The sequence below is a fragment of the Mytilus californianus genome, unplaced genomic scaffold (assembly GCF_021869535.1).
Source record: "Mytilus californianus isolate M0D057914Y unplaced genomic scaffold, xbMytCali1.0.p SCAF_2, whole genome shotgun sequence".
Lineage (NCBI taxonomy): Eukaryota > Metazoa > Mollusca > Bivalvia > Mytilida > Mytilidae > Mytilus > Mytilus californianus.
The window spans coordinates 89,816,431-89,829,066 of NW_026262668.1; the positions used below are offsets into that span (position 1 = coordinate 89,816,431).

The window sequence follows — 12,636 nt, forward strand, 5'->3', positions numbered from 1 at the left end:
GAATAGGAGATTAATATCAAAATTTGTTATATGTATATTTTCACAATATTATAAATAGCCAGTTGTAATGTGCGGGGTTTGCCGTGTAATGTCATTTCTCGTGTATTTATTCGTACAGAAATAACATAAAATTGCTGAAATAATGAGGATTTTAGTTTATGTGTTAAATAAAATAAAATAAAGAATAAGTTTCAAATTATGCTTCATTTAATTTCAGATGCAGCATCTGTTTCAAATGGATATTTAATGAAATGCTCCACTTTTTTTTTGTAGTAAATATGTATATAATATTTGTTTCTGTCAAATTCATTGCATGGATCTAAATCTCTTATACTGGTAAGACCATTATGATTTTATAAATCACAACAAATGAAAAAACATTTGATTTTGGATCAGTAAAATTGATGAAATCTTATACTTTTTGTCGAGCCTGCGACTTTTATCGCAAAAGTGAGACAAAGCGATCTTACATTCCGTCGGCGTCGACAAATATTCACTCTGTGGTTAAAGTTTTTGAAATTTTAATAACTTTCTTAAACATTCCTGCATTTCAACCAAACTTGGACAGAAGCTTGTTTATGATCATAAGATAGTATCCAGAATTAAATTTTGTAAAAACAAAATCCTGTTTATCCTTATTTTACTTCTTAGTTTTTCTGCCAGTTAACAGAACATTCACTCTGTGGTTAAAGTTTTTCAAATTTTAATAACTTTCTTAAACTATCCTGAATTTGTACCACACTTGGACAGAAGCTTGTTTGTGATTATAAGATAGTATTCAAAAGTAAATTTTGTTAAAAAAAATCCTGTTTATCCGTATTTTACTTATAAATTGACTTAGTTTTTCTGCCAGTTAACATTACATTCACTCTGGTTAAAGCTTTCAAAATTTTAATAACTTTCTTAAACTATCCTGGATTTGTACTAAACTTGGACAGAAGCTTGTTTATGATCAAAAGCTAGTATCTAGAAGAAAATTGTAAAAAAATTATTTCCTGTTTTTCCGTATAATACTTATAAATGGATTTAGTTTTATTCCAGTTAACATTACGTACAGTCTGCAGTTAAAGTTTTTAAAACATTTATTAGATTCATAATTCTTCTTGGATTTTTACCAAACTTGAACAGAACTTCTTACAATCAAAAGATAGTATCTAGAGGAAAATTTTTAATAATTTTTTCCCCATTTTTGTTGAGCCTGCTTCTTACAGCAAAAGTAAGCGAGACACTGGGTTCCGCGGAACCCTTACGAATTTTTTAAACAATGACTATATGGAAACACCGAAAACAAAAGACAACAAAAAAAAACATTACAAAAAAAAAAAAAAAACACCCGGAGAAAGCTTGAACAGTAAAAAATCATAAAATGATTTCGATAATCCCGAAAATTTAAATTAGTTAATGATTGCCAAACTTTATTGCAATTGGAATCTCATGAAATAAAAATATTTGCATATATAAATATTCATACACATTATGAAACACAAAACAAATTATTTGAAATAGTAAATTCCTAGAGCATGCATACGCTATTTCATGTTAATTCAATTGTATTTTATACGACGTCTTCTTACCCTCATCTTCGCTAGCCAAGGGTTACGATCCACTTCCCTCCTCTCCACAAGGGTTACGATCCACTTCCCTCCTCTCCACCCATTATTTAATGTGGTTGTGTCATTAGGCAATGTGGTTTTAACATTACTTGATGTGTACGTGACTTGACGTAATGTAGTTGTTTCATTATGTGTACATGATGTGGTTTTGTTATTTCGTATTGATGATTTGCCAATTCTTTATATGGCTTTAACATTACGTAATGATGTTTCAAAATTTGCCGATTTTACACTACATGATGTGTTTGTTTCAGTATTTGATGTGGTTATCCCATTACTACTACGAGGTAAAACTACGTGACCATTTTGGAAAAATATGTTCTATTTTTAGACCGAATTCCATATGTCGTTTGTGTAATGCGCTTTGGATGAGTACCGTTGTCCATTAAGTAAAAGTTCAAATTAAAGTTCAAGTTGTTGTTCAGAGTTAGATCTATTTGGTATGAAAAAAGGAACGACAGAAAAAAATAAGAAAGGAGTACTAAAAAATTAACAGTAATTCGGACATATCCATTTGGTCCTGCCGTTTTTTCCTTAGTTCTCAAATGGAAGCTGTAAATTAATAAATAAAGTAAATAAAAGATTCTTATAAACCCTGTGTCTCGCCAGATAATTCTGCTGTCAGTGTAAAAGCGTAAATTAAATGTTGACTGACTGTACATTAACCGGTACACTTAACGGAGGAAAACATGTTTTTCTGTAGATGCTTTTATCTTGATCTTGAAGAATAACTCCTATACAAGTTTTATAACAATTCCTGGAGGTTTACAAATTTATCATCTCAAAACAGTTTAATTCGGTTATATTAAATGCATTAAAAAAAACCTTATATAGAAATAAAGAAATGTGGTATGATTGCCAATGAGACAACTCTCAACCACATACCAAATTTCGAGTTGAACTTCGAGTTTGAGTCGCATTTAAAGATAGAGTTCCGAATTACAATTGGACTTCAACTTTAAATTTGAGTCACCTTTTGGCGTAGAGTTCGAGGTAAACCCTTATTTGAGTCTCATTTAGATTAAGATTAAGAGTTGAAATTCGAGTTATCTAATATGAGTTCTATTTTTTTTTATCGTGGATCAAGGGCTTTTGCTCGAGCTTCCGAAAAGAGGGTTCAGGGGTAGGTATGCGTACAAAAGATAAACAATTTTACAGCATACAAAACACAACATAGAAATTGAAATAAAGTTAGATGTGGTGTGTGATTGCCAATGAGAAAATTATCCACCATAGTTTAAATGCAGTGGATGCAAGCAATCATAGGCAACCGTACAAAAGACCACCACGTGAAAATGTGAAACAATTCAAACGAGAAACTAATGATCTAGTTTATAGCTAAACAATCTACGAATAAACAGCTGCCCCATGAGCGCATGATACGCCCGTCGTCTTGTGTGTGAATTTTTATGCAATAATCATAAATAGTTTCTGACATACGGCGCGACATGCAACAAATATGACACACATGAAACAACGACAACCATTGAATTACAGGTTCCTGACTTGGGGCAGGCATTTAAAGAAAGTGCACGCGGCGGAGTTTAACATATAGATATAAGAAGATGTGGTATGAGTGACAATGAGACAACTCTCCATCCAAGTCAAAATTTATAAAAGTAAACCATTATAGGTCAAAGTACGGTCTTCAACACGGAGCCTTGGCTCACACCGAACAGTAAGCTATAAAGGGCCCCAAAAATTACTAGTGTAAAACCATTCAAACGGGAAAACCAACGGTCTAATCTATATAAAAAACGAGAAACGAGAAACATTTATGAACCACATCAACAAACGACAACTACTGAACATCAGATTCCTGACTTAGGACAGGTGCAAAAAAAATGCAGCGGGTTTAAATGTTTTAATGGTACCAAACCTTCACCCTTTTTCTGAAACAATAGTGTAACATCACAACATAGAAAGACACACTATAAAATATCAACTGAAATAGCTTAACTCAATCAAAGGACATATTAACACCAGTGAACATACACTGAACAAATAAATTTGACCTATGATACAATGTAAATACAAAATAAATAAACTAAGGGAAGAATAATAAAAGTAACGTGTTATATCGGTATGAAATGTTAAACAATTTAAGAAAAACAATATGCTCGAACAAAAATATCAGCCATTAGCAATTATGAAAAATATAAGGGCATACACCACAAGCACGGTATGTATGTAAGCGCTAATCCCTATCCTAACCTAGTGTATCATAGCACAGCATAAGAAGAAAATGTAAAGACAGTTTATGAATTTAGGGAGCTACCATTTGATTTTTATGGGGGGGGCTAGGATGAAATTTGAAAAAAATAGGCAGAACAGGAGTTTTAAGTTAAAAAAAAGGCAGGATGAGCAACTTGGTAAAAAAAAAGGCAGGATGACAATTTGTGTAAAAAAATTCAGGATAAACTAGGGGAAAAAAAGGCAGGACCGAATAGAGTAAAAAATAAAAAGGCAGTACAGAGATTAAAACTAAAAAAAAAAGCAGGACAAAATTTTTCATCCTAGCCCCCCATAAAAATCAAATGGTAGCTCCCTTAGGTTGTTAGGTTTCTAGTTTGAAATGTTTTTTATATTTTTCATTTCGAGACCTTTTTAAACTTACTATGTGGTATGAATTTTGCTCATTCCTAAAGACCATACAGTCACACATATATGTTAACTTCTACGTCATTTGGTATGTGGTTGAGAGTTGTCTCATTGGCAATCATACCACATTTTTTTTTATTTCTATGTAAGGTTTTTTTTTGGCATTGAATATTACCGAATTAAACTATTTTGACATGATAAATTTGTAAACCTCCATGAATTGAGTTATTCTTCAGGACCAAGATAAAGCAGTGTTCCTTGGAATCATTGACGAATTTATCATAATACTGCTTCCATTTGAGAACTAAGGAAAAACCGGCAAGTGGTTTTGGGATATCCCCCTTATGTCCGAATTACTGTAAATGTTTTAGTACTTTTTTCTTATTTTTGTCTGTCGTTCCCCTTTTTCATACCAAATAACTATGAACAACAACTTGAACTTTAATTTGAACTTTAACTTAATGAATAGTGGTACTCATCAAAGGGCATTACACAAACGACTTATGGAAATCGGTCTAAAAATAGAACATATGTTTTCCAAAATGGTCATGTGGTTTTACCTCGTAGTAGTAATGAGATAACCACATCAAAGAATGACATGACCACATCAAATACTGAAACAAACACATTATGTAGTGTAAAATCGTCAAATTTTGAAACATCATTACGTAATGTTAAAGCCATATAAAGAATTGGCAAATCATCATTACGAAATAACAAAACCACATCATGTAATGAAACAACTACATTACGTCAAGTCACATGCACATCAAGTAATGTTAAAACCTAATGACACAACCACATTAAATAATGGTGAAACCACATAGAGTAATGACAAAACTATATCAAGTCAATACGAAACCATATGATGTAATATCAGAATATCATTAAGTAATGACTTTTCTATATTGAGTTATATCAAAACATCATGATACTAAACCCCTAACGGGAAGGATTGTGCCTGATATTCATATGATGAAGACATAATCTTTCAATCAGTTTAATTGAAGTCTGGAGCTGGCATGTCAGTTAACTGCTAGTAGTCTGTTGTTATTTATGTATTATTGTCATTTTGTTTATTTTCTTTGGTTACATCTTCTGACATCAGACTCGGACTTCTCTTGAACTGAATTTTAATGTACGTATTGTTATGCGTTTACTTTTCTACATTGGCTAGAGGTATAGGGGGAGGGTTGAGATCTCATAAACATGTTTAACCCCGCCGCATTTTTTGCGCCTGTCCCAAGTCAGGAGCCTCTAGCCTTTGTCAGTCTTGTATTATTTTTAATTTTAGTTTCTTGTGTACAATTTGGATGGCGTTCATTATCACTGAACTAGTATATATATTTGTTTAGGGGCCAGCTGAAGGACGCCTCCGGGTGCGGGAATTTCTCGCTGCATTGAAGACCTGTTGGTGACCTTCTGCTGTTGTCTGTTCTATGGTCGGGTTGTTGTCTCTTTGACACATTCCCCATTTCCATTCTCAATTTTATCATTACGAAATATCAAAATCATATTATGTAAAGACAAACTATCATCAAGTAATAACAGAACAACATAACGTAATATCAGAGTTCCACATAAGACAGCTGTGGCGTTCCATATTGCCGGGTCTTCCAATCCTGGATAACCTTAGGTCTGTTCTATGTTCCTTTTCAATTTCAATCAAAGATGACGAACTGGATCTTCCTTCATTGTATTGGATACCAAAATTACATAAGTGCCCTTACAAACAACATTGTATTGCCGGGTCTTCCAAGTGCTCCTCGAAACATCTTTCTAAATTATTAACATCACTTTTATCAGCACTAAAAGCCGGCCTTCAAAGTTATTACCAAACTACCTATTCTAGAGGTGGCGTGAATCAGATGTGGATACTAAAAAATTCCAAGATCTGTTAGAATACATTCAATCTAAGACTCTTTCATCTTGCAATAATACTAAAAAATTTGACTTGTATAAAATTGAGAATGGAAATTGGGAATTTGTCAAAGAGACAACAACCCGACCACGTTACACAAAACTAAAAAAAAATTGAAAATGTTGGTCTTGCTTTGTTTCATAAAAAAGAATGGACAACATAGATACAAATAACTTGTCAATGTGAGGAATAAATAGTACTCTGTAAAATATCACTTGATAGAGGGTTTCTGCTCAAAATGAAGCTATTAAACCAAGTTCCAAGTGGTGAAGTTGAAATCATCCCTTCGAAAAATCACGAGTTGGTTGACCGTTTTAGAATATCTGTTTCACAGATGACGACGGATATTTTTCCAATCATAGTAACCACAATCCCGTCCTCCTTTTCCCCAAATGTGACCTACCGAATTAGACTTACCACCGATTTTGTACTTACACGTGCAACACGACGGGTGTCGAATTTGGAGAAGGATCTGCTTACCCTTCCGGAGCACCGGAGATCACCACCGGTTTTTTGGTGGGGTTCGTGTTGCTCTTTTTTTTAGTTTTCTATGTTGTTTTTTGTATACTGTTAATTGTCTTTTGGTGTTTTTGCCATGTCGTTGTCAGTTTATTTTCGACTTATTAGTTTGCATGTCCTTTTTGGTATTTTTCGCCTCTCTTTAAATTATTTAGAGGTTACATTGTACTCAAGGGACATGTTACATTTTATTAGGCAATGGAAGATTTTAAATCTCATGATTTTTGAATATTGGATATTTTGAAAGGAAAAATTGCTCAACTTCAATGAAGTTGTGAAATTTGTCTAGGTGACATTCATCAATATCAAGCGATCGGAACTTTATAAACGAAACTGTTGCATACATCATAATGCATACATTTTAAATGAAAAAAAAAACATTTTGAATGATTTGTCATTTATATTCTAATAATGATTTTTTTAATAGATCTCCTGGTGATATTTTATAAAGATACTGAGTAGATAGTGACAGACATGAGGAAAAGTGTTTTATTAGTTTTGTTTGTTGTTCTTCTACTATGTAAGTATATTTGTATATGTGTTGCAAATTATAAATTAAAAGATGCATTATTCTTCAAAATCCTTATAAAACTATTGTCACATGTGCAAATTAATTTAAACATTGATTAATAATAAGCAGTGTTATTTTATTAAACTACCAACTATCTGCGTCTTACGTTTTTAAAGACTCTAAATTTGGGCGTCGAATCCCCTTATTGCCGATAAGAAAAATATTATGAAATACACAATATTACTTAACATTGGCCCTAATTTTCAATGGTGTAATCCGTTATGCAATCAATACTTTTGGACGTTTTACTCTAAAGCACCGAGGGTCGGTGGTTCTCACCGGGCACTCCGGCTTCTTACACCACCATAACAATCATTCAATAATTATAACTACATTTTTGTCTCGCCTGCGACTTTCGTCACAGAAAGCGAGACATAGGGATTGCTTTTCTGGCGACGGCGTCAACAATTGTTAAGTTTTCTTCTTAAGTTAGTTTGATAGGAAGTACTTGTGATAGATCAATGATATTTTGTATTAAGTTGCATTGCTATCAGTACATATCAGTTTGAAGACTATTGTGAGTCCCCGCCACCGATGCCATGGTCCAGTGACTTGGAATTAATTAGCAATTTTCAATGTCAAGCTTTCTGCTTAAGTTAGTTTGATAGGAACTACTTGTCATAGATCAATGACATTTTGTATGAAGTTGCATTGCTATCTGTACATATCAGTTTGATGACTTTTTTGAGGCCCTGCCCCTAGGCCATGGTTCAGTGACTTTGAATTAATAAGCAATTTTCAATGTTAATTTTTCTGCTTAAGTTAGTTTGATAGGAACTACTAGTGATAGAGCAATGATATTGTGTATGAAGTTGCATTGCTATCAGTATCAGTTTGACGACTATTTCAAGGCCCTGCCCCCTATGTCCTGGTCCAGAGACTTTCAATTAATAAACAATTTTCGATGTAAAGTTTTCTGCTTAAGTTAGTTTGATAGGAACTACTTACACTAGACAACAATATTCTTATAAAGTTACATTGCTGTCTGTACATCTCAGTTTGTCAACCATTTCGAGGCCCTGCCCACTAGTTGGTATAGCAACTTTGAATTAATTAGCAATGTTGCTGTCCATCAGGTTGTCTTTTTCTGAATTTTATGCAGACAGGCGAGACATATCTCTGAGTCAACAGTTTATTGTGCTACAACCGTGAAGTTACGAGCTAAATTATTTGTTTTAATTTGTTGTCCTATGCATTGTTGTGAGATCTTGTGACGTTGTCACGGGAAGCACGTGCTGTCAGGAATATTGCATTTTATTGGGATTTAAAATTTAATTTTGAAATGCTTCTCGATTGTCAGCCAATAAAAAAGTTGGGATTCTTATGAAACTTACATCTCCATGCATTGGTTCAATAATTTCCGGAATTTTAAAACATTATAATCACCAGAAACTCGTTTCATATGACTGTAAGTATTCATTTAGATGTCCTTTATAAATAATTTACCTACGTATTTTATTATTCTGCATTGCCATAAACTTTTATTTCACTGATAACACAGGCATTCAAGTTTCATCTCACCCACATTTGAAAGAAATGAAAAGATGCAGTAAACCAATGTGTTCTAGGAGACGAAAGAATCAATGTGGTTGCAATGGATGTTGCTGGGCCACAGGTTGTAAAAGAGGACGATGTAGAGGGAAGAAATGCATGTGTTCTAAATGTCCAAGTAATTAATGTATAAGAATTATTAAAAGTAATGAAAAAATATATTTCTATTGTCTATATCTACTTATTATATATACATATGTTAAACTACAACACGATTGTAAATGAACCAAAAACAATATTTAAGAAATTATCACTAAGGGTAACGATATTAATTTACTCTTATGGGACAATTTACAACTCAAATAACTTAAAGTCTATATTTTTTGTTGAGATGACCACACTACATTGAACTGTAATGGAAAAACGAAATTCGAATTCAGAGGACACTATATATAAAGCGATAGACGGGTGTACAGACAAACAAGAAAAAATGAAAACGATGACACATTTGAAATACATATTTGGGAACTACGAATCCCCATTTAAACTGAGAGAAATCTCATGAGTTTATGAGGGGTAATCATTAAATGTTCTTGCTTCGAAAGCGAAAAGTTGTTTCGTCCAGTGGTCTTAAGCCATCATTCAAATACAATCATGGTCGATGCCGGGCGTGACTACCAACGAAAACATGTGTAAGATCAGCGAAAGAATAATCTGATAGACATTAGTGATCTTACCGTGAACATTTTGCAGTGCTAATTCTATTTCATGCTGAATATAATACGATATAGATACATTGACAATGTGTTCTGTCCAGAAATTCAGTAGTAGTCAACACATGATCTTGAGAAGCAACCAACTGTAATATGAAGGTCATGTAGGTATGTTAAAACTCAGAAAAAAAATATAACTTATCCAAAGGTTTGTGTTCTTTGGCAGTTCAATCGGTGTGAAGACATGTGTCCCTCTGGCAGCAAGAGGGCTAAGGAAGACCCAACTGTTTCTGCAGTGTTCCTAATTTTAAAATAAACAATCTTTTTGGAAACGATCTGTAAAATTTATTTTTTTTAAAGAATGTTATTCATAAGCTTACTGCGGGAAATAAAATTAAGGATCTATTTTACATCTTTTCATTTTTTTAAGGAAATTTTGTATCAATTTGGCTTCATATACTTCTATACAAAATGAAAATGAACAAGTTGAAATGTAATAAAAACAACTACTAAAGAAGACATAGGCAACGAATAACCTGGAAGAAGGATAACTAACAACAAATTATGTCCCAGGAATAACACATGTCCTTAACGTCAATTTATTTTCAAAACAATCAGAGTCTTACATTCTGACTAGTTTTTAAAAGATATTCTTTCCCAATGATCCTCGTAGGACCAATGTCAACTAATTGTGACAGTTCTGACTTGGAATAGGCACTATAGATTAAAGGAGGTATATTGTTCCAGGTTAGCAGCGAATCAAACTGCCTACAATATTCGAACAATCCCAAATTGAAATCCTTAAAATTGCAAATTTGACCAATATGGTTCAAACATCAAATCCTGGTAATGTCGCGAGCTGAAGAAAGGTTATATTTTTTTTTGTCATCAGAAACATTTAATCGTAGAAATGAACCATTGCACTCTTTGATAGAGGTACATTCTAGTGCAATATAAATACAAACTATTGAAAAAAAAACATCAGGGAAAATGTACAGATGTAATATAATTGCTAATGCGTATGGAAGGCTTACTTATTAAAAAAAAACCACACATAATAATTCAATGAAATATTTTACTGTAGAAGTGCCTCCCACCACAACTACAACTACAATGATGTCATCGACAACGTCAAGTGCTGACGCAGACGAGACGACTACGATGTACCCATGATGTATGATGGATAATGTGTCCTTGTTTAAAATATCGCAAACTATATTACCAATAAAATAGTTTTTGCTGTTCACAGATTTTATTTAAATAAACTTCAACAATCAAAACTGGATAAAAATAAAAATCCGTATGTTTTTTTTTTTTTTTTTTTGCTTTTTGTTTTGTTTTTTATTTTTTAATCGTCTAATTTTCATTGACACAAAAATTCATTATCATTTCCAACCAAGTATAAAATGTATCATACTTATTCGTGAAAACATTTTAAAAAATACAAACATTTTACATTTTCGATGCAAAGTTGCTTCCACCTATATGCTTTTGTCAAAACGTCTTATACTGCAACAGGAAAGTGTTCTGGGACCATGAAAATAATGTAGAAGTGGGTTCCGATTTCGAATGCTTTTTTCACTTCTGATTTCAATTTGAATATTTAGTGAAATTTAGGAATTGACAGGGTAGACTTTTCGATGTTTAATATATGTTGATGGAATAAATTATTGAGCAGTAAGAGACGGAGAGAGGCAAAAGATATTAACGGGACATTCAAACTTATGTCGAAAATAAATTGGTAACGCCATAGCAAATTAAAGTGAAAAAAAAAGCCAAAATACAAACAGCAGTACACAAAACACAACATAGAAAACTAAAGACTGAGCAACACAAACCCTACCAAAAACTGGGGTGATATCAGGTGCCTCACAAGGGTAAGCAGATCCTGAACCACATGTTGCAACCGTAGACACCCCCCCCCCCCCCCCCCCCCCCCCACCGTAGTGTTGCTCATGAAGTACAACCCCGATGATAAGTCTAATAATAATTCGGTAGGTCACATTCGAGGAAAATAAGACGGGTTGTGGTTACGACAATTGGAACATATCTGTCATCTGTGAAACAGATATTCCATAACGGTCAACCAACTCGTGATGGCGTCCGTAATATTTTCAAAAGGATGATGTCAAATTCACTACTTACTTGGAATTCTAAGTTTAATAGCTTCCTTGTGAGCAGCAACCATCTATCAAGGAAATCATGATCCATATTCTGATATATACTCCATTTGCAGGCGCTGCTTGAATATTGCTACATAAAAATTGAAAATTTCAATTGGGGAGCTGAAATCAACCCTTATGTCGTAAATATTTGTTCTCAATCGACCCTCATTGTCAGTTTCTAATTGTAAATCAAGATATGAGGCTGACTTAACTTTTCAATCTTCCTAAGAAGCTCCTGGTTGTCATATATCGGAAATATGAGGAGCACAGTTGGTTCCCATGGGAACGCAGATTGTATTTTGGAAAAACGTGTCCTCCAAACGTAGCAAATATGTTGTCAATCAGGAAATCAAGCACCTTGATAATGTCAGTTTCAAAAAATATATTTATTTAAATCGGAGTGATTTGTTTTACAAAATACGATTTATCCCTTCCTAAGTAAAACCTGCAGAATGGAAGAATACTATATTGTCCTTTTGCATGGGATATTGTAGTGTACTATGAATATTGGGATTGACAAGATTACATACATATGCATGGGCATTATTTTTTTTCGGTATTACATTGTATAAAAATCTGTAGTTTTCTTCTTTTTGTTTGTTCTCGTAGGGACCCCAATCCAATTTCTAGTAAAAAATTTCAGAAGGTGTGAAATAGGTAATCCTGTTCCTACAATTTGACCTAATTTATCAATATATGTGAAGCCATGTTAGGGCAGCTACAGCTGTAAGTTGGATAATGCATCTCTTTTGGTTGGCTTGCTTGCTTTGTTTGTAAAAAAGTTTGCTCAAGCATTGTAATTAAGATTGACATCTGCAAACAATATAAATAGGCGGCGTTTACATTATATTTAGATTTGATTGGACGTTATCCTGGAGGTAAGGAACACCCAATTGTACATGTGAAATTACACGACAAATATTATTCACATATTATATATAAATATAAAATAATACTGAACGAATAACAATAAGATGAAGAACAACGATTAAGAGTTGTTGTATTTTCTTAACTATGTTGAAGTCTTTCCTTTAATCACAAA

General features: G+C 33.2%; 1 long non-coding RNA gene across 1 annotated transcript; it reads left to right on the top strand.

Moving 5' to 3' along the window:
- The first annotated feature begins 317 nt into the window (after positions 1–317).
- LOC127730384 (uncharacterized) lies at positions 318–10,673 on the top strand. The gene is made up of 4 exons (XR_007995089.1): positions 318–336; positions 7,082–7,174; positions 8,727–8,894; positions 10,514–10,673. It is a non-coding gene; the product is annotated as an uncharacterized LOC127730384 (long non-coding RNA).
- The last annotated feature ends 1,963 nt before the right edge of the window (positions 10,674–12,636 follow it).